The sequence below is a fragment of the Oxyura jamaicensis genome, chromosome 1 (assembly GCF_011077185.1).
Source record: "Oxyura jamaicensis isolate SHBP4307 breed ruddy duck chromosome 1, BPBGC_Ojam_1.0, whole genome shotgun sequence".
Lineage (NCBI taxonomy): Eukaryota > Metazoa > Chordata > Aves > Anseriformes > Anatidae > Oxyura > Oxyura jamaicensis.
In genome coordinates this window covers 96,612,816-96,631,888 of record NC_048893.1, presented here as the reverse complement: position 1 = coordinate 96,631,888, position 19,073 = coordinate 96,612,816, and the positions used below count along the sequence as shown (strand labels likewise).

General features: G+C 37.0%; 1 protein-coding gene across 5 annotated transcripts in view; it reads left to right on the top strand.

The window, feature by feature from the left end:
* The window catches only part of CADM2 (cell adhesion molecule 2), a 674,480-nt gene that overhangs the window by 603,735 nt on the left and 51,672 nt on the right, over nucleotides 1-19,073 (top strand). The gene's annotated exons all lie outside the window — the stretch shown is intronic.

Below are 19,073 nucleotides of genomic sequence, written 5' to 3'. Positions count from 1 at the left end.
CAAAAAGAAAAACTAAACTCCCTAACCTCTACTTACATTGATTACTACAAAAAAAAATAAAATAAAATAAAAAAAGGAAGAAAAAATTACACCCAAGAGATGGTGCTGTATTGTTTGTTGGCTGCATGCGCAAGGTTCTCTACCTTAGATGAAGTTATGGCTTCCTTGCTTACCAAACACTGAAATTTATATCATTTGTGTTTTGCACCCAATTTATTTATGTGATAATTTTTGGAAACATGGCCTTTTATAATGGTAGATTTTCCATCAGTGGTGACTTTGCAATGTACCCCTATCAAAGACTATTTCACAATATCCTATGCATCTTTCACATAGTGGCATGCCCCTGTTGATCTGATTATTTTGCAACAGCTTCATGGCAGTCAGTAAAGTCATTCATTATCAGGAAGGCATTCTGTAATGTGTGGCAGCACATTAGGCATGTTACCAGGCTTAGCTTGAACAGTGCTGACCTTTTTTGTTACGAGTACCGGCGTTTTCCTAATTGCATTTCTGCAATTCTAGTGTTAGAACTACAGAAGATAAATGTCAGGTGTTTCCTAGATTACTGTAACATTGAGAGTAGTGTGACAGAGTATGTGATGGTGTTTAGAGCTTACCAACTAACTGTGTTTCAGAGTTTATAAGTTTGTTCTAAGCACGGTAGAGAGACTGACGCAATTATTTTATCAAGTGTAACACAATCGCTTGTATAAGATCAGTTCAGGCAGTCTTATCCTTTCTTTTGTTTGTTAGATTCCTGATTGTCCCCAGTGAAAAATAATCCTCCTAAACCAATTCATTATTATTATTCTCTCTCTCACTCTGCTAGGAAAATGACTTTTTAACACTTCCTGAGACGTGTTCTTCCATTTAATAGAGGATATATTTTCTCTTTATCTTCGTAAATATATCTGGGAGCAGCATGATTTCCTGACCCTTTCCCTGTGCTTAATGTGTTGACTTCATTTTTGGACCCACTCGTTTTGGTACAGCTGATTTATTGTATAAGTGAGCCTTCTTACCTTGAATCTTAGGTTTCTGGCACATGCCAGATTTAACGTTAAGGAGTGGAACATCTATAAGGAAATAGGAGAGAAGAGGGAAGAATCTGCATGACAAGAGAATCTCTCTTCACAAGAGATTCTTTGAAGATGCAAGTCAGGGAAGTAAGGTCTAGGAAAAGTAACCTACCAAATCCATATGGAGTTAGGCATAAATTCCCTGAGTAATAGTAGCCACTGCACTTAATAAGCCTCTGGAAGTCCAGCTCCACAGATTTTAAACAATAACAGGTGGTGGGTTTTTTGTTGTTGTTGTTGTTTGTTTGTTTGTTTTTTCCAGGCAACTCCAGAGCTCAGAAAGAAAGAATGATAATCATATCCCCAAGCTTAGAGAGATACTATGGCTGATTCAGTTTTGCTAGGCGAGCTTGTGCAAGAAGGCAGGGTAGATCAATGGAAGGTATCCTCTGCAGAGGCAGGGGAGTGTAAGCTGCTTTACAGTTTTTTATTTATCTGTATTTTTATTCCCTCTACGTAACTTCTACAGTTTTTCTGTCTTCTGTTCATTAAGGTTGCAAAAGTTCTATGTGGCTTCCATTCCTTCCCCACCCCACCCCCCCATGAAATCCCCCTCTCGATGGGACTCTACCTCTACCTACTAATTCCCTCAATTTCTGAAGTTATGTTCCTTACTCGGAAGAGATTTAGATAGCTCTAGCATGAAGAGAAGCTTGCCTAAAAATGAAAGGTGTAGTTTACCATAATTAGAGATTAAGGGTAAGGAAAGTTTATATACATATTAATTATGCAAACCAAGAAAAGAGTGTTACATGCCTTTAACTGGATCAACCTAGACAAAATGTTTTATATATATATATATATATATATTTTCATGTAAACAAATAAGAGGTAATGCTGTTTAGGTGTGAGTTGATGGCAGTGGTAATAAATACTACTATAAGCAAATGAATGACAATGTCTAACATAATTGGCATCTGATAACGTAAAAAATCTTTTTAGATTTGTAGTGTAATTAAAGAAATCAGACTTCAAAGAAAGGTAATGTATTTAAATCAGATAAAAGGTATCGATTATTAAATATGCTCATGCTGCTTTGCTGAATCAATATGACTTCTACTTTCATTTTTCTTAACTTCTATTATTAATAATAAATGTCAAGAAAGCACTTCATGAAGCAGGAAGGTGGGCACAAAGTCGGAATTTATAGGCAGCAGTACAAAGGCAAGACATGTAGTTTGCTCAGACATTTGTCTCTTGCAATAACAAAGGCACAAGCTTTAATGCCTGTAGCTGTTGTCATTTCCATATTCTAATTGGTGAGCTTAGTGCTTTAGAAGTGCACATTCTGGCTAGATATATTACAGCCTTCCTTTGGTAATGTGCTGCAGGCAATTTTCAGTCTCTTTCAATTTATTAAGAATTTTTGTATACCTTTGTTCAAATACTAGTCATTAATCAGCAGTAAACAGAGCTAACTCTCAAACTTGTGATGCTCAACCCAAAAACAGGTTCTACTTGCAAAGCTGTAGTGGGTTTACGTGGCAAGGTTTTGGTAGCAAGGGGCCATAGAGGTGGCTTTTGTGAGAAGGATCTAGAAGCTGCACTATGTTTGGTAAGGGCCCCACTGCTGACCAGAGCCAAGCCAATAAGTGATGTTGTTTGGCGCCTCTGTGAGAGCATATTTAAGACAGAGGGAAAACAAAACAAAACAAAACAAAAAAAAAAAAAAAAAAAACACTGCGCCACACAGCAGCTGGGAGAGTGAGAGGAGTGAGGAACAGCCTTGCAGGCGCCAAGGTCAGTGAAGAAGGAGGGGGAGAGGTGCTCCAGGTGCTGGAGCAGAAGTCCCCTGCAGCCTGTGGTGAGGACCATGGTGAAGCAGGCTGTCCCCCTGCAGCCCATGGAGTACCACGGTGGAGCAGGGTTCCACACTGCAGCCTGTGGAGGAGACCATGGTGGAGCAGGTGGACCTGCACTGACAGAGACTGCGGCCTGTGGAAGACCCCTGCCGGAGCAGACTCCAGGCTGGACCTGCAGCCCGTGGACAGGAGACCATGCAGGAGCAGGTGACCTGGCAGGAGCTGCTGCCTGTGGGGGACACAGGTTGGAGCAGTTTGCTCCAGAGGGATGGACCCCGTGGTACAGACCCATATCTGGAGCAGTTCTTGAAGAGCTGCTGTCTGTGGGAAGCCCACGCTGGATCAGTTCGGCAATGACTGAATCCCATGGGAGGGAACCCACAGCACAGGCGACAAGAGTGACCGAGAAGGAGCGGTGGTGAAGAAACGCTATAGACTGAGCATAACCCCTATTTCCCTGTTCCCCAGTGCCACTCGGGGGGAGGAGGTGGAAGAGGGTGGATGGGGAGGAAGGTGCTTTTGGTTTCTTTCCTTTGTTTCTCACTTCTCTAGCTCGTTAGTAATAGGCAATAAATCTTACTATCTTCCTATGCTGAGTCTGTTTTGCCCGTCACGATAATTACTGCGCGATCTCCTCGTCCTTATCTCAACCCTTGAGCCCCTTTCATTGTATTTTCTCCCCGCTCCTCTTTGAGGAGGGGGAGTGAGAGAGCAGTTATGGTGGAGCTTGGCCGCCCACCTGAGTAAAACCACCACAAAAGCTTAGGTAATAAATGCATTGATTTACCTGGAGCTGAGGAAGGATGTGGTCCATCATGGTGAAACTGAAGGCACAGATACTATGTATGTAACTGTAGTTAATGATCTGTGGAGGTCACTGCTGAAGACATAGTTCAATATCATATTGAATAGGTAACAGAAGTTCATGGCATTAGGAGAACTTCTTATTGGAAGGAGCAGCATTTGATAGTTTTAGAGACCCACTTGAAATGGAGTAATTGGGTGAAATAGCCTGATCTGATAATTTTAAGCCATGTATTCAATTAATAGAAATACTCTAAGCTATAATACATCATGTATCAATTACCTATCAAAGAAATATTGTAATTGACATGAATAGGCTTCTGTGGACGTTCTTAGGCAGTCCTTACTCCCAAATTATACGTACAGTAGAAAGAGATTGAGCCAAAACTCAGTATGTCTGGAGAATAAAAAGTGGCATAACATGTTCCCTTGACTTTGGCCTCTCAAATATATATATATATTTTTAGACAAGATATTTCTTCGCAAATAAAGGCAAGTGAATTACCAAGTTATATCCTCGTTAGTGTTTTGAAATGTAATTTCAAACAAGATCTCCTACAATGTGTAGGACCAAAGGTCCCACTGCACCTTTCCTTTGGACTCTGATGTATTTATCTTCCATGTGTGTCCAGTCCTATTTCAAAACATTTATCTCTTGGCTTTCACAATAACCTGTGGCAACAAGTTTTGAATTGAATTATGTGCTTTGAGGGAAAAGTGTTCACTTTTGTTTGTTTAAACCCTGCTGGTTGAGCTCTTCATTTCTTAACTTCCCAATCTACTTGGCCTCTTTTGCTGTTTGTGCTGTAAGTATTGAAGTATTGAAAATCTCTCTGTGATGGCTGGTCACGTTTGCACTGATGGCATTCCTTCATTCTTCTTACCATCACCTCCATAGTTTGTTTCAGTTCCCAGTATATCTCCTATTGTTTCCCATCTAGACCAGTGGCTTATATCTTTTTCTAAGTCCCACAGCCATTGTTATCATTGTAATGCTCTCATTTCCACTTTTATTTTGCCATTTCCAGTTGGATCACTGCCTTGCAGTTAAAATCACATTAATTTTCATATTGCTTCCCTTCATTAGTTTCTCAAGAATTTTCACCTTGCTGTCAATGTCTCACTAATTATGATATTAGTCTCTCTGCATTTCTCAGATTCCTGGCCTTTGTATCCAGACTCTCCTTTCACGGTCTCTTTCTCATCATTTTCTTCATTTTCTTTCTGGTAGTAAATCTGTTTGATCTTTCCATGTCTAGAACAAGTCTTTGCCAAATTTGCACCAGACATCTAAGTTTATTACCTCCACTTACATATATATACTAATTCCTACCTCCACATACATTTATTACAAAAGCTCACCTTCTTGAGGCCACCTTGTAATTCCAGTACCATGCACTTTTTCTTTTACACAAATTTCTTTTTAAATTAGTAGAAACTCTGTGGAATCCAAAACACATCTGAAATCGAACAAACTCCATTACCTCTATCTGCTCTAAACTCCTTTATCTTTGTCTGTTCATTTGCCCACTATCAAATTTTTACTACATTTAATTTCTGCCTTGAAGTTCTTATAGGAGCTTCTCACTGTTCTTTATTTCTGTAACTCGCTTGTGCACATCATTCACTCTATGAATGTAAACACCAAGTCAAACAGTAATTTGAAGAAAGTCAGAGAAGGTACGATTATTTTCCTTTTTATGAAAATTGAGGTTATCAGATGGGCAATAGAGCTCCTGGCTTGCAAAAAAAAAAAAAAAATCACTACAGATCTTTGATAAAACTTGTAGACTGTTTTTGGACACCTTTTCCTCACATCCCTCCAAAAACATAGAAAAATTATTCACTGCAAGGCAGGGAGAGGCAGCAAGGAAAGAAAGCAATGAGAGACCTCATATGGAGGTCTTGTATGGAGCAGCAGACTCGGCAGTAATCTAGTTGCCCTCCATTTGGGTGTTAAGATCCTAGATCGTGGTAGATGGTAGCCCACATAGCTGGACAATTTCTGAAGTTGCCTCCTTTATAGTTCCTGAAATGAAACATCTGATTCACAAATGTGTGTCAGAGAAGAGAATTTCCTTGCCTGTGGGAAAATCCTACCCTTTGACTGAACAAAGCTTGGGCTTCTGAAAAGAGAATTGAGCAGACCTGTGATGTAATGGAACAATAATAACCTGTAAAGCTATAATAAAGGGTGTTTTCACTAAAAAAAAAAAAAAAAAAAAACTTCCACAGCAATCAAGGTTTATCAAGAATACAAGAATATGAGGCTCAGAAGACCACTCAGGACTTAATTTGAAATTCTGTGCATGTGAATATCTTGGTTTTGAGTTCTTTTGTTTGTTTGTTTGTTTGTTTGTTTTTTTCTGCGTTTGAATTAAAAGAAAGAGGGTCCCTCAATTCTGAGTCCTTAAAATAGAGATGAAAAGAACAGTCTCTCCTACTTTCATTTTTTTTAAAAAGTAAAAATAAAGTACAAAAATGTAAAGGAGAGGACTCATTGTCAGAGAAATCTGAGCTTTCAGCTGAAAAATAAATAAAAGAATGCTCTTGAAGACTTTTGTGATGTAAAGAATGAAAAAAAAAAAAAAAAAAAAAAAAGAGAGAGAGTTCATAACCCCAAACTAAGTCTTCCTTTTCCATAGTTTTTGTGCAGAAGCTGAGGTATGTGGGAGTTAAGTTGCACGGTCCTGAGAAAGTAGCTCAATAAACCCTTTATTAAAAATAGCATCATAAACACATGGAAAATGATATTCACGTGATATTCTGCAAAGTATAACACTTCAAATTGTGTTGAATTATTTTGATTTTGCATACACATCAACTTTGTATGGTGACATCGAGGTATTAAGTCACTTTCATAGTGTTAAAGTTAATTTCTTCAGAAGACTTGTAGCTGCACTAAAACAGGTGGCCCAAACCTAAAAGAACAGTTTTGCTGGAATGCTGTACAATCAGATGAATTAAGACAACATTTTGTAATATAGGCTTTATTATTGGACTAGAGAAATATAATGCTTATTTATGTTTCCAGGTATGAGAAGTCTGTCAAGAAACTTATGGTGGAATTGTTGGCTTAATTTTATGGATGAATTGGCCAGCTATTATCCCTGAATGCTTGCAAGGCAGCTACTTTGAAATTGCTTTTTGTTGATAAATACTTGCACAGTAGGGTCTATAGTTGAGCTGTATGAACTGATATTTCTTCATTTATGGTGACTTTAGAAAAGTAAGATGCTTTTTTGTTTTTCTTTCAGATAAGCTCAAAATTATTTTGTAAAGGTCAAGAAAATAACACTCCAAACCACAGAAATGCTTTAGGAGAATGTTTTACATTTAAGTACTGTTTTGGAAGAAAGAAAAGTTTTAATATAAAGTGATTTTTTTTTTTTATTTTTTTTTTAGATAACATTATTAATAATTTTTTTGAATGGAGTACTTGCTGGAATTGCTGAATCCAGTTTTTCAGTTCTTTCCAGGTCTTTCAGTTGACTTAAATTTGAATTTGTCCTGATTATACTTCCTTCTCCCCTACCATTCCCCAGCAGCAGATGGTGTCTCGAGTGCCAATTTTTAGCTACCTATTCCAACACATATAGCACATATAGCTCATTTCTATTTAAATATAAGTTAGCAATGTACTTATTCTAAAACCCTGTAGCTTTGGATCATGTCACACAACTCCTGTATAAATTCAATTTTCTATGTATATGTGTAATTGGCTAATGAGATAGTTCTTGATTTGGGCTCCCTATGTGATTTCTGAAAAGGAAAAGATTGCATACTAGTTTAGATTTATAATGAGGTTTTCTCTCCATACACAGTAATTGCATAGAATATTTTGGATGCTTGTATACAAGTACAGCACCTACAGTAAAGTACTTTTTGAATAACTTATACTAGATATAGTGCTGTTGCTGTTTGAAACATAACTCTTAAATGATCTTCAGTGAGGTATACTTCTCAAATAGTCCTGTTGAGTTTATTATCACTCTGATTTGCTTTAGTAGCACAGCTTGCTCTGTATTTTTTCTGGACTTCAAGCTTTGCCATTGCTTACCTCTTACATTCTTGAACTTTACTTCAATCATGCCTTTTTGGGTGAGGGACCAGAGTGCAAAATTACCGTGTCTATGAATATCACATGTAGGTTTCATGAAGAAAATAAGGCTGTTAACAGAATGATTTCACTTGTGACTGATGACAAAGTTAACGTCGAACAGTTGCTAATGATTTTCTGTTTCCATCAAGATCATTTATTATTCACACACACACACAAAACCATAATGAAATTATTAAAGTAACTTAGTAATTTTTCTAAATTGCAATCTTTCCAGCACCATTAGGAGCTACTTTGAATGCAAGTGAGGGTCTCCTGTCCCTGTCATTCTGATATGGTGCTTCTATAATTTACCTTTCTTTTGAGAATAGGTTGCTCATCTTTTCACTCAGTTCAGGAAAGGAAAATGATATGCTGTGCAGTGATTATACTTAGAATGTCAATTGGTGATGGTCGCCTGGTGATACATTAGTACCATGTGTTGCTCCAACTGAGATTACAAAGTTTGGGAAAGTAGCACAAGTCATTGGTTCTGAGCAAATGCAGATAGTTTGGAGACAGATATAATTGCTTTAGGGAGATTGCACAGAGCATCTTGAGTCTTTAGGTTACCCCTGAGTGTGGGGAAGCTTCTGTAAAAATGTTGCATCTTTGTTAGAGAGCTATGAGAAGTTCGGTATCTAAGGTCTTTGATCAAATATGAAGGACAGAGTGTCAGAGAGAAGTATATATTTTGGAATTTGCTTATCTCAAACCATCTCTAATATCCTTAACTTGGAGTTAGCAATTATTTGTTATGATTAATCTGTTTTGCTATTTGTAATAGGAGAAAAAAATATTACTCACAAGTATGAATGTGGATCTACCAAAGTTGATGAAGTTGGTTTGAATACTTAGTGCTGTCTGATTATCTCCCACAGTATCCTGACTTCCTGCAGAAGGCTGTAGTTACCTCACAAGAATAAAGAAAGTTTTAATTCTTTTTGGAGAAACTTACCTGGCAGGTGCCTGTGAACAGGTCTCCAAATATCTGCTGTCACTGATGGAATTTATGTTATGGTGTAAGATGATCTGTCATTTGTGAGAAAAACAGTCCGAACAACTTTCAGTGAATGTTACTTTTCTTTTGTTAGAAGGACTTGAGATTGAAGTATGAAAGATTTTATTTCTTTTTTTATTCTTTATACTCTAGTCTGCATTTCCTTTACTTTTTCTTCACCTGTATCCATACAACTCATTTAGTCCCCAAATACACTTAACTTCATGCCTGGGGAGGGTATATCTTTCAGTTGAAACTTATTATTTCTCCTGGCAAGTGAAGAAACCAAACCGAATGAGAGGAGGAAGGATACAAAAGAGATGTGACAGGGTAAAGTCTTTTTTCCTTTAGGTATTGCTGTGGATCATTTTCGCGCTCTGTGATTTCTGTTTTTATTATTATTATTATTATTATTATTATTATTATTATTTATTGTTTGTTTGTTTTTGTTTTTAATATATATTTTCTACAGGTTCTCTAATCCTTGGTTGGTATGAAGCAGTTTGCAAGGTTGATACATTGCAGTAATTGTTTGCTGCTTGATTGAGGAAAGCTCTGGATGGCTTTCATCATTCACAAGCAGGAACTGAAATCTCTTTGCAATGATTTGTAAATCTGTTTGTTTAAAATAAATTAGCAGATCTGACCAGGCTTTTTTAATAACAAATACTTCAGCATTCTATTGGAATGGTACTGTCTTATTTGATGGCTTAGAGATAAAGATACCAAATATCTGCCTGCGTGAACAAAAGATGGATAATTGTAATAAAATCAAGTCTGGACTTTTTATTGTCCCAGCATTCATAGTCACATGTTATACAAAGCCAGTCATTGAGGAATTCAGCTAAATGAATAGTACTCTTTTGACAAAAAATTAAAAATAATAATAATAATAAAGATTGATGACTAAAATAATAGGAGTTTTTTCTCTCAGTTAATGCACTATGGTAATAAGAATGTGAGTATTAAGGTTATCAATCAAAGATGGTACAAACTGCGTTTTTGTTGCAAAGATCCCATTAACTTGCTCAAGCTAATTTTCAATGGGATACAGCTATCCCACTGTTAGAAAGCATTTCAGATTAGTGTTAGACCCCTCTGATTTTATTTTGAAATAAAGTCATTCAAGTAATATTCTCTGTTATGCCTTTATTCTAACCTTAAAATTATTGCAGTGAATTTTGAGTTGTTTAAGCAATTTCATTGTTTTGTCCTGTATTTCTCAGAGAAGTTAAAGCATGAACCATAATGAAATAGAGATCAGCCTTCTGTTTACCTCCATTTAGTTTCAACACTTTTCTCCCTACTAGGAAAATTTTAGAGAATTCTTCTTGACCTCTTTCTTCTTTTGAATTTTTTTTTTTTTAATTATTTTTTTTTTTTGTACAGAAAGAGTCAAGTGTCATTCTGAGAAAGCTGTCATCTTTGTTCAAGGCTGCTGGTGTCTGAATTTGTATTGTACGTTAGCTTTTCTGTATAGGTTTTCAAGGGCCAGATGCTGGTACTTTATTTCATTTAATTTTGAGTACTTCTATTATTTATGACTTGGAGAAACAAGCCATGGCTTGTCTGTTTACTTAAAAAGAATAAAAATGAACATCGCAGCTTTAATGTGATCTTTAAGCAGTGGCGATTGGCCTAAAACACCTAATTAATAATGATAGAATGCTGTGCTTCTGTGACAAGTCATGCTGGCTTTGTTCTTGTAAGATAGTGGCTTTTATGGTAACAGTTTGTCTTGAATGCAGTAAAATTAGTACTGCAGGTATAAGGACAACTGCTTTTAAAATACAATTTTAAGAGTTTTTTTCTTTGATTTTTTTTTTTTTTTCTTCCCAAAGAGTATTAAAGTGGTACTCAGGAGATTCATTCTGAACTCCCCTATCATGATCTGTAAAATATGTCTGTAAACATGTCTGTAAAATATAATATATTCCACTTAATACTTCTGTGTTCATTTTCCCAGCTGTGAAATGAGAGTGATGCTACCTCCTTTTCACTAACATTTCATCCATACTAAGAAATGATCTTACAAAGATCCATTATTTAGTGCATATATATTTCTAAATGAAGAGTGGTAAACAAAATCAGGACACGTATTATAAGTAAAGCTGCTTCATTTGAGGCTGCAATCTCAAACAGGGCTTTAAAACTATACCTTTTTATTAGAACATTGAATTACAAAATTCTTCTTCTTAGCCTCCTTGCTCTGCAAATTTTACTTAAGATCTTTCAGGCAAGTTGCATAAGCTTCACTGATGTGCTCAGTGCAGTATTTGTAACTGCTTCAAATAAAAAGGTGTACAGGATAGAACGGCTACCTTCAATAAAATATTATGGTTTTATTACTATTACCACTATAAAATGTGAAAGATTTTTTCTTAACTACTGAAAAAATGTAAGGTATCTTTAGGAATGCGTAGGTCTTGCACAGTATACATTTGGAGTAGTCTAAAGTATTGTATTCATAGGACTCCAAAACATGGAAGATTAATTTTTTCTGTGGAATACCCATCTTGATTTGTCCTCAGAGGTACATTTATGCTAATAACATTACTAAAATAAAACTTAGAGCACTCAAAAACAGATTCTTTAGTATTAAAGAGTTTGTCCACTTGAGAATTTAGATTGTCGTGTTAAGATAATCTTCAATATCTACTCATCAGAACAAGCTGTTAACTTGTCAGATTTATCCTTTTACGCTCTCTGTATATCACCTGGTTTTAGCACAAATAGGAATTAAGAAATACTACATTACAACCTATTCATTTTCTTCAGTACAGTAGTTGCAGTTCCTAAAGTCTGCCCCACCCAAAATGCAAGGTATTGTGTAGATGTATTGTGAGATAATACATTATGTCACCTTTTATTCTTCTGCTTCACAAAGAGCAAGAATGGTGAGCTTTTCAGATGGCTTGAATGGTGACCAATGTAGACAATGAAATGAGAGTATTCCAGCATCATAGGACTTCCTTTGCAAATTTCTTTGTTTCAAGGGAGCTGCAGCTGGACAGCTTTTGCTGATCACAGATTCAGTGGAGTGGTGTGGGGATAAAGATGATCCCTGAAGTAAGCACTCAGGTCTTCCAAGGTCAAACTCTTCATTTTAAAAGTTATCAGTCACTAGCACACTTAAATGTTCATGTTAGATGCTTTCCTGTGAAATACTTGGTTCAATTGTCCTGTGGTCCCTATGTGCATCTCCACCAGCTGTGCGTGCTACAATCTACTTTGTTCTCCAGGTGAGAAAGCCATATTTGTGGTACCATTTGTGCTCTGTGGAAAGGTCATGCATGCTTTGCTAGCCAGATGCTGCTGAAACGTGCTTTTTTTGGGGTGTTTACTGCAGCTGTCTGAATTTTAGTGAGCATTTGTGAGCACTACAAAAAGCCTAGACCCAGAAAATCCCAAATGCTGTTCTGTGCGGTGGAAGAGGTTGAAGAGAAAGCATGGGGGCTGCCCCACTCAGCAAGCTCTGCTCCTCAGAGTCCCTGTGGAAAGTGGTAGAGGTGTTTTTTAAGTATTCCAGTGAAAAGAATGAGGCCACTTCCTTCCCATGCTTGTCATGTGTGCAAGAGTCACAGCTTGTTTTCTGGCAGCTCCTACACCTGCCTGTGCCTGATCCAGCTTTACTGGTGGAAAATCAGAATTTCTCACACCCTTGCAAGTCTTGCTGTTGCTGTGGCACTCAACGTGAATGATATATTCAGTAGAGGAATTGTTTAAGGCAATTAAGGACAGTTTTTTTTTTTTTTTTTTTTTTTTTTTTTTTTTTTTTTTTCCCTTTGTTTCCCCCTTTGTTTTCTCATATTCATCATACTTTTAATCTTGTCATAACCTCTTCTGGTCAGATCATGTCTCTGAAAATACGCCATGATGTGATATCAGGTCCTCACTTTAAAGGACAAACTTCTAAGAAATTTTGGGTGATACCATGCTGCCAATACTGAGTATCAATATTGATGTGTGTTTGGTTCTTTGCAGTTATATTCTTAACTTTCTAAGGATAGAATTTGGGCCTGAGATGCACAAATACCAATATTTTTGCTTGACTCTCTGAAAACAGGAGGAGGCATTGTCTTTTTTGTAATACTTTGTCCTCCTTTGTTTGCTGCTTGAAACCTCTTACTTTCAAAATAGAAAACAAAACAAAAACAACAAACAAACAAGCAAAAAGTTTCTATAACAAATGAGAGAATTCCCAATGACATCAAAACCCTGTCTTGAAGTCTTAAGACTTCATTTTTTTTTTCTCCTCTGTCCTGACTGTGCAGCCAAACTGTGTTAAATAAAAACAAGTTCCCACATCTTCCATCATCTAATGTCACCTACAGGCCCATTAAACATCTCTGAATTATGATACTGTGTGAATTTATTTTCTGTTCTTCCTAAGTTGCTTAGAAATTTTAGCCTAGTTGTATATCTTGCATTATGAACTCATCCACCAGTAGTCTCTAATTGTTTTAACTAGGGATCTAGATCTACATGAGGCTTTTATTAAAAGGTTTGGGATTTTTTTAATGACATGATTTGCTAGCAAAAAATGTCAAGCACATAATTGCCATTTCAGTGTTTCATAAATCTGAATCAATTAGTAAAGAGAACCCCTTGACCTCATGTCCATGAGGCTTCACGATCATTCAGTCTAAGTGCTAAGGAGCTATTGGCACATGATATTCAAGCTGAATGATTCCTTTGTTCAATACTGTTTTCTGGGAGCAATGTTAAATGCATCTCCCTTTGAATTTAAAACCTTGCTAAATTATTTAGTACTACATACCACAGACTCTGATTAAATTTTGCACAGAGTAGTGAGATTGTTTCCCAGGTAGGTCATCACTCAGTTCAGTTTACTACTTAGAATTTCTTTCGTTCTCAGTCAAAATACAGCAAGGGTCATCCATCATTATCAGTTTGTCCTTTAATTTTTCTGTCAGCCTTTGTCAAGCTTGAAACAAAGCCTTTACATTTTTATCAACTGCAACCAGTGTTGTCTGAATTGTGCTCAGTCATTTCAGAATATCAGTTGTGTTTTCACCAAACAAGTCAAATATTTTCGATAGGTCAGATCTATCTTTCACATAAGCCTGTTAAACCAAACAGAACCATTTCTCATTTCTTTGGAAATGGAGAGTAAAAATGCTTAGGGCCAAATCTGCAGTGAGAGTAAATTGCCCAGGCTACCTGCACTTAAATGGATGAATGTCTTCTGGCACAATAAGAATGCAGCATCAGTTCAAGTGAGAAGGAGAGGAAAGCACAAAATTGTGGTTGGGCAGGGCTTGCCAGTGTTTTTGAATTCATCTTGCAAAACACTATTCTGCCACTCGTACACAGACTAGATATGTGACTGTTCTAAAGAGCAGCCTCCTGAAAGAGCCAAGCACTACATGCTCCTTCTAGCATTTACAATGAGCCATCAGATAACCTGCTGTCTGCCCTCACCTTGCCACTGCTAGTGCAGTTTAAAGGCATGCTAACATGCAATAGTGGCCCTTGAAGCATGCCAGTAAATCCTTCCCCATACTTCTCTATGCATCCGCTCTGCTTTGACACTACTTCAGGTCTTAAAAGAGAGAGTCCTCTTAGTATTTATAGCTCTTCTCAAACCCTTCTTGTGCTGCTAGACAGAGGTTAGAAGCCTATCTCTTTCACTGAAAATCAGGTCTCGTATATAACCTGAGGGAAATTCATGTAAAATGTTTTGACTAAAGTCAGTAAGTCCCCTCTATGTGACATCTAACCCCTTTTCAATTTCCAGAAGCTATTATGGAAACAATTAGTTCTTGGTGAATCACTTGTATTTCAGAGGTAGCAAGGTGATGAAATGAATACCAGGTTAAGTACATTACTGAATTCTTGGCTGAACATCTGCCACCAGAAGTTCATTTCAGTAGTGAGACTTGAAACCTAACAGTGACAATTATTACTTGACTTCTAGATCTCTAGTTATGGCTTTTCTATCTTCTTTGGTTCATCATCTGCAAAATACGGATATTTTCTGCTTCACAGGAGGCTAAGGGTTAATACTTTAGTATTGTGGAAGCAGTGATCAGGTGCATTGATTTGAGTATGGCTACCTGAATTAAAAAGTTCCACTCTGCATGGTCTCTTGATCATAATTACCTTCAGTATTTAGGGGTATGGGAATCGTAAACAAAAATTTGTTTTTTTTTGGCTGAACATTTTGTACAACCAGATTCACAAACTGCAAGGCCAGGAAATAGAATGAAGTATCTCTGCAGCACACATTTATTGGGCAGAAACCTGCAAGTCCATGCTATTAAGGTAATTCCTTGCAGAGGGCTCAGGAAGAGGTCAAATCTGTGTAACACCTTTGATAGTGTTAATAACTGTTAAAGAGGAAGCTGTGGTTAACACGCCTGCCTCACTAGTGGCCTGATAGGTGTACACCAAAGTGAAAGCAATGACAGAAAGTCCTACAGAACTAACAGTCAAATTATAATTCCCTCTTCTGGCATGTAAATGAAACAGCATACCCTCTTTAGAATACTGAATGAGATTAATGTACCTTAAACTGAAGCCTGTGCAGTTGAGTATCAATCAGTTTATATTTTCAATGTGTCTGATTTTGGGGGCTATCAACCCCACTTACCTCCTACGTGTCCAATAAATAAGGATAGAATGAGGGGCACTGCATCTTATTTTTCTTTATTTTGAAGTCCATGATTTGCATTCTGTCATTAAAAAAAAAAAAAAAAAAAAAAAAAAAATCAAGGTTGATAGGGTTTTTGCAATAACCTGTAGATCTTCCTAGAAGAATTGTCAGAGAAACTCAGTAGGACTGGTGGGCCCAAATATTCAAGTCTTTTGAATGTGGGACTCGAGTGCATTTCAGACTGCTAATCAATATCTAGACTTGGGCTGCCAAAATAGGTTTTAAGGATGAAATATGGTCGAGGAATTCCAAAACCTGTTGTCTATAGAGCGGTTAGCTGTTCTGTCACTTCACACATACCTTCCCATGACACATGTCATTAAAGAAGATATTCTATTATGTAGAGTCAAGGCATCCCCAGAATGCAGAGTAAAGTTAGATTTCATTGGCCAATGAAAGACTCATTAGGATGATTCCTGGTTCTTATCTTGTACTTGAGTTATTGAGAACAAGTAATTGTAATGCTATGAGCAAAGCAGACCAACTAGTCATTTGCATGGTGAATTTCTCCTTACTCTAGTAAGAAAGAAACAAAGCCAGTCCTAGTCCTTGTATTTATGTTTCCTTTGAGAACATATTTTTCTCTGAGGCTCCTGGCAAGCTGCTGTGTTGATATTTGGCATTAGAGTTAGACTCTGATAAGGAAACTAATTTCTGCATAAGTTTTCATTGTTCTTATTGTTCTTGATGTGATCAGAAAAGATGAAGCTATGTATCTGTATTTAAACACTTATCTCCTAGTTCTTGTTAATCAGTCTCAGTTTCCTATGTGGGCTTTCTTTTAATATAAGAATTCTTGCTGGAAATACTTCAGTCAGAAGAGAAACCAGAAAACAGTGAGTTTCTAAATTCACCAGTGATTCATTTATGCCAGTGTTTTGCACACTGGGTAGACAATGTGGTCTCAGAACAAAAAACACTGTCATAAAACCATAGCTGCCTTTGCCAGTTGCAGTTGGCTTGCCATTGCAGTGTACTGGGTCTGGCTGGGATGTTAACTTTCCCTGCAGCAGCCCATACAGTGCTGCGCTCTGCACTTGTAGCTAGAACAGCCCTGGTATCACACCGGTGTTGTGTCTGCTGCTGAGAAGTGCTGGCACAGCATCAGGACTCTCTCTAACCCTCCTAGGGGGTGGGCAAAAAAGTGAGACAGAAACATCAGCATGGCAGCTGACCTAAACCAACCAAAGGGATATTCCATACCATATGATGTCACACTCAGCAATAAAAGGTGGAAAAAGGAAGAAGAGGGGAGGGGTGGGCTCTCGTGAAAACGTCTGTCCTCCTCCTGAACACCGGCTACGTGTGTTGAGGCCCTGCTTCAAGGACGTGGTCAAGCATCGCTCATTTGTGGGAAGTAGAGAGTAATTTCTTTCCTCTGCACTTCCACATGGCCTTTACTTGTTTTGTTTTATTATTTCCTTTCCCCCTCCCTCTTCCCTTTCCTTTTTTTTCCCTTTAGTTGAATTGTTTAATTAATAATATTTCCTTAATAAATTTTTTTCTCTTTAATTAAATTATCCTTATCTCAACTTGTGAGTTGTTCTTTCCTTTACTTCTTCCCCTCCTCATCTGAGGAGGGGGAATGAGAGTGCGGTTGTGGTGTTCAGCTGCCTAGCACGGTAAAACCACCACATGCAGTCTTAAGTAAATGATATATTTAAGAAAGATAACCAAGGGAACCATAAGTCACATTAATTAGCTTTTATGTACAAGACTGATTTGTAATGCTTTTCTAATAAACAAGGTTTTGCTCTCCTTATGAAGGAGGTAGGGATATTTTTTTTTTTCCTGTTTAATTTCATTTTTACCAGATACGTATCTAAGAAGGAGTTTCCCTTTATGAGAAATAATTGCATAGATCAGTACATATGACATGTATCTTTTTAACATGTTAATGTATTTCTAATGTTTGTTAAACTCAGTTCTGTTTATTGTGGTACTTGCATCCAAGTAATGTTACAGTTTTTTTTCCTGATGATTAATGTAGTTATGCTGGCTTTTTTGAAAAGCCTGCTTTAATTTTTCTGGTTTGGGAATATTTTATATTGTAAAACAGATGTAAATGTCAGTGTACTGCAGATGAAAGAGAGATCTCATGCCATTCTCTGATGGCTTCCAAAGTGGGAAATCCCACAGGTATAGGTTCTGGAGAGAATAGTGCTGGTGTTCATCAAAACCAGAGGAGTGCAGGACACTGTAGGTGACTCATAGGTATTTACAGACAAGGAGACTTTTTAAGTGCCAAGCAATCTGTCATCCATCATGAAAATAAGGCAAACATTTTAATTTGAAGTCTTAAGAGTATAATTATACCATGCTGAACACAAGGGCCCTGTCTCTGAAATGTCTTCTGTTGAGCCCAATATTGTAAAGAGATGAGCTACTTTAGCTTCCATTGATTTTAGTCAGAATTGATGGTACTCAGAGACCAATTGCATTTCCTTCCACAGCAAGGGAAGATAGATCATGGGTCAGATTTTTGCTCCTTTATTGCATTGAATAGCACCCTTCAGAAATGTTTTTACTGAAATCAGTGTGGAATGGCTTACTCACCAACAACTGATGAGAAACTAGTCCTTTCCTTTTAAAGCTGTGGTATAAATAATCTGAAAAACGTCAGATGCTTTTTACTTCGTCACAGAAGTGCTTTTCTGAAGTTCTCTTCAGGGCTTTTGTTTGTTTGTTCTTTAAAACCTGCAATCACCTTATAAGCAAAGTGATACTGCTGTTTATTGCTTCTGGCAATGTATTTTCAATCTGTACATCTGGTTATGTTCTGCTTTGTACTGGAATGTTTTGCAACAGAGATTGTTAGTTCCTCTGAAAGGAAGTGGCAGCTGCCTGAGCTTGGCATACCTGCACTTCATGAAGGGTTTTGTAGCATACTCTTCATCAGGGCTTTGCATTTTTTCTGATTTGTACATTTACTAACAATAATATTATTGGCCTTTCTGATTTTTCAGTTCTAAGCCATATATTAATGATAACCTGTAAGTGTTAAGGATGATTGCAAGATGACTTTGCTTGCTAATTAGGGTAAAGATTTTGAAATATACTCTGCTCTGGATCTTAGCAGACAACTGTGTCTTAAACGAGTATGTGGGAAGAAGAAAAGCAATCCGGAAAAAGCAGCTCTTATAGTTAGTAGCATTTTCTCCCCTTTTTCTTTCCATTGAGTCTGTCTGAAAGTGGGTGTTTTTAACATACAGTCATTTCTTGTTAACATGTGTGTGTTTATTTTAGCATGATGGTGTTGTTTTTTCATCTCCCACTCTGACACAGCATGTTTCATCTGTATATGGTTTCTACTATATGAGACATTTAAAATGGCTCAGTGAAGAAATGGATTCTTGTCACTTAAACATTCACTCTCCAGATCTGTGGAAACTCAGTCATTTTAACAGTGTTTTAAATTCTGTATGCTAGCAGATTTACTATAAAAATTGAGAGTGATATAATGTCAAGAATTTAAAGGTACGCTGTTGTACCGGTAATAATTTCTGTTAATCATGTTTTAATTTAGTCATTTTCGACATACTTGTATTTACAAATTAAACCACTATTATGGTTCTTCTTTGTTTGCATGATATGATTTTATTTTATA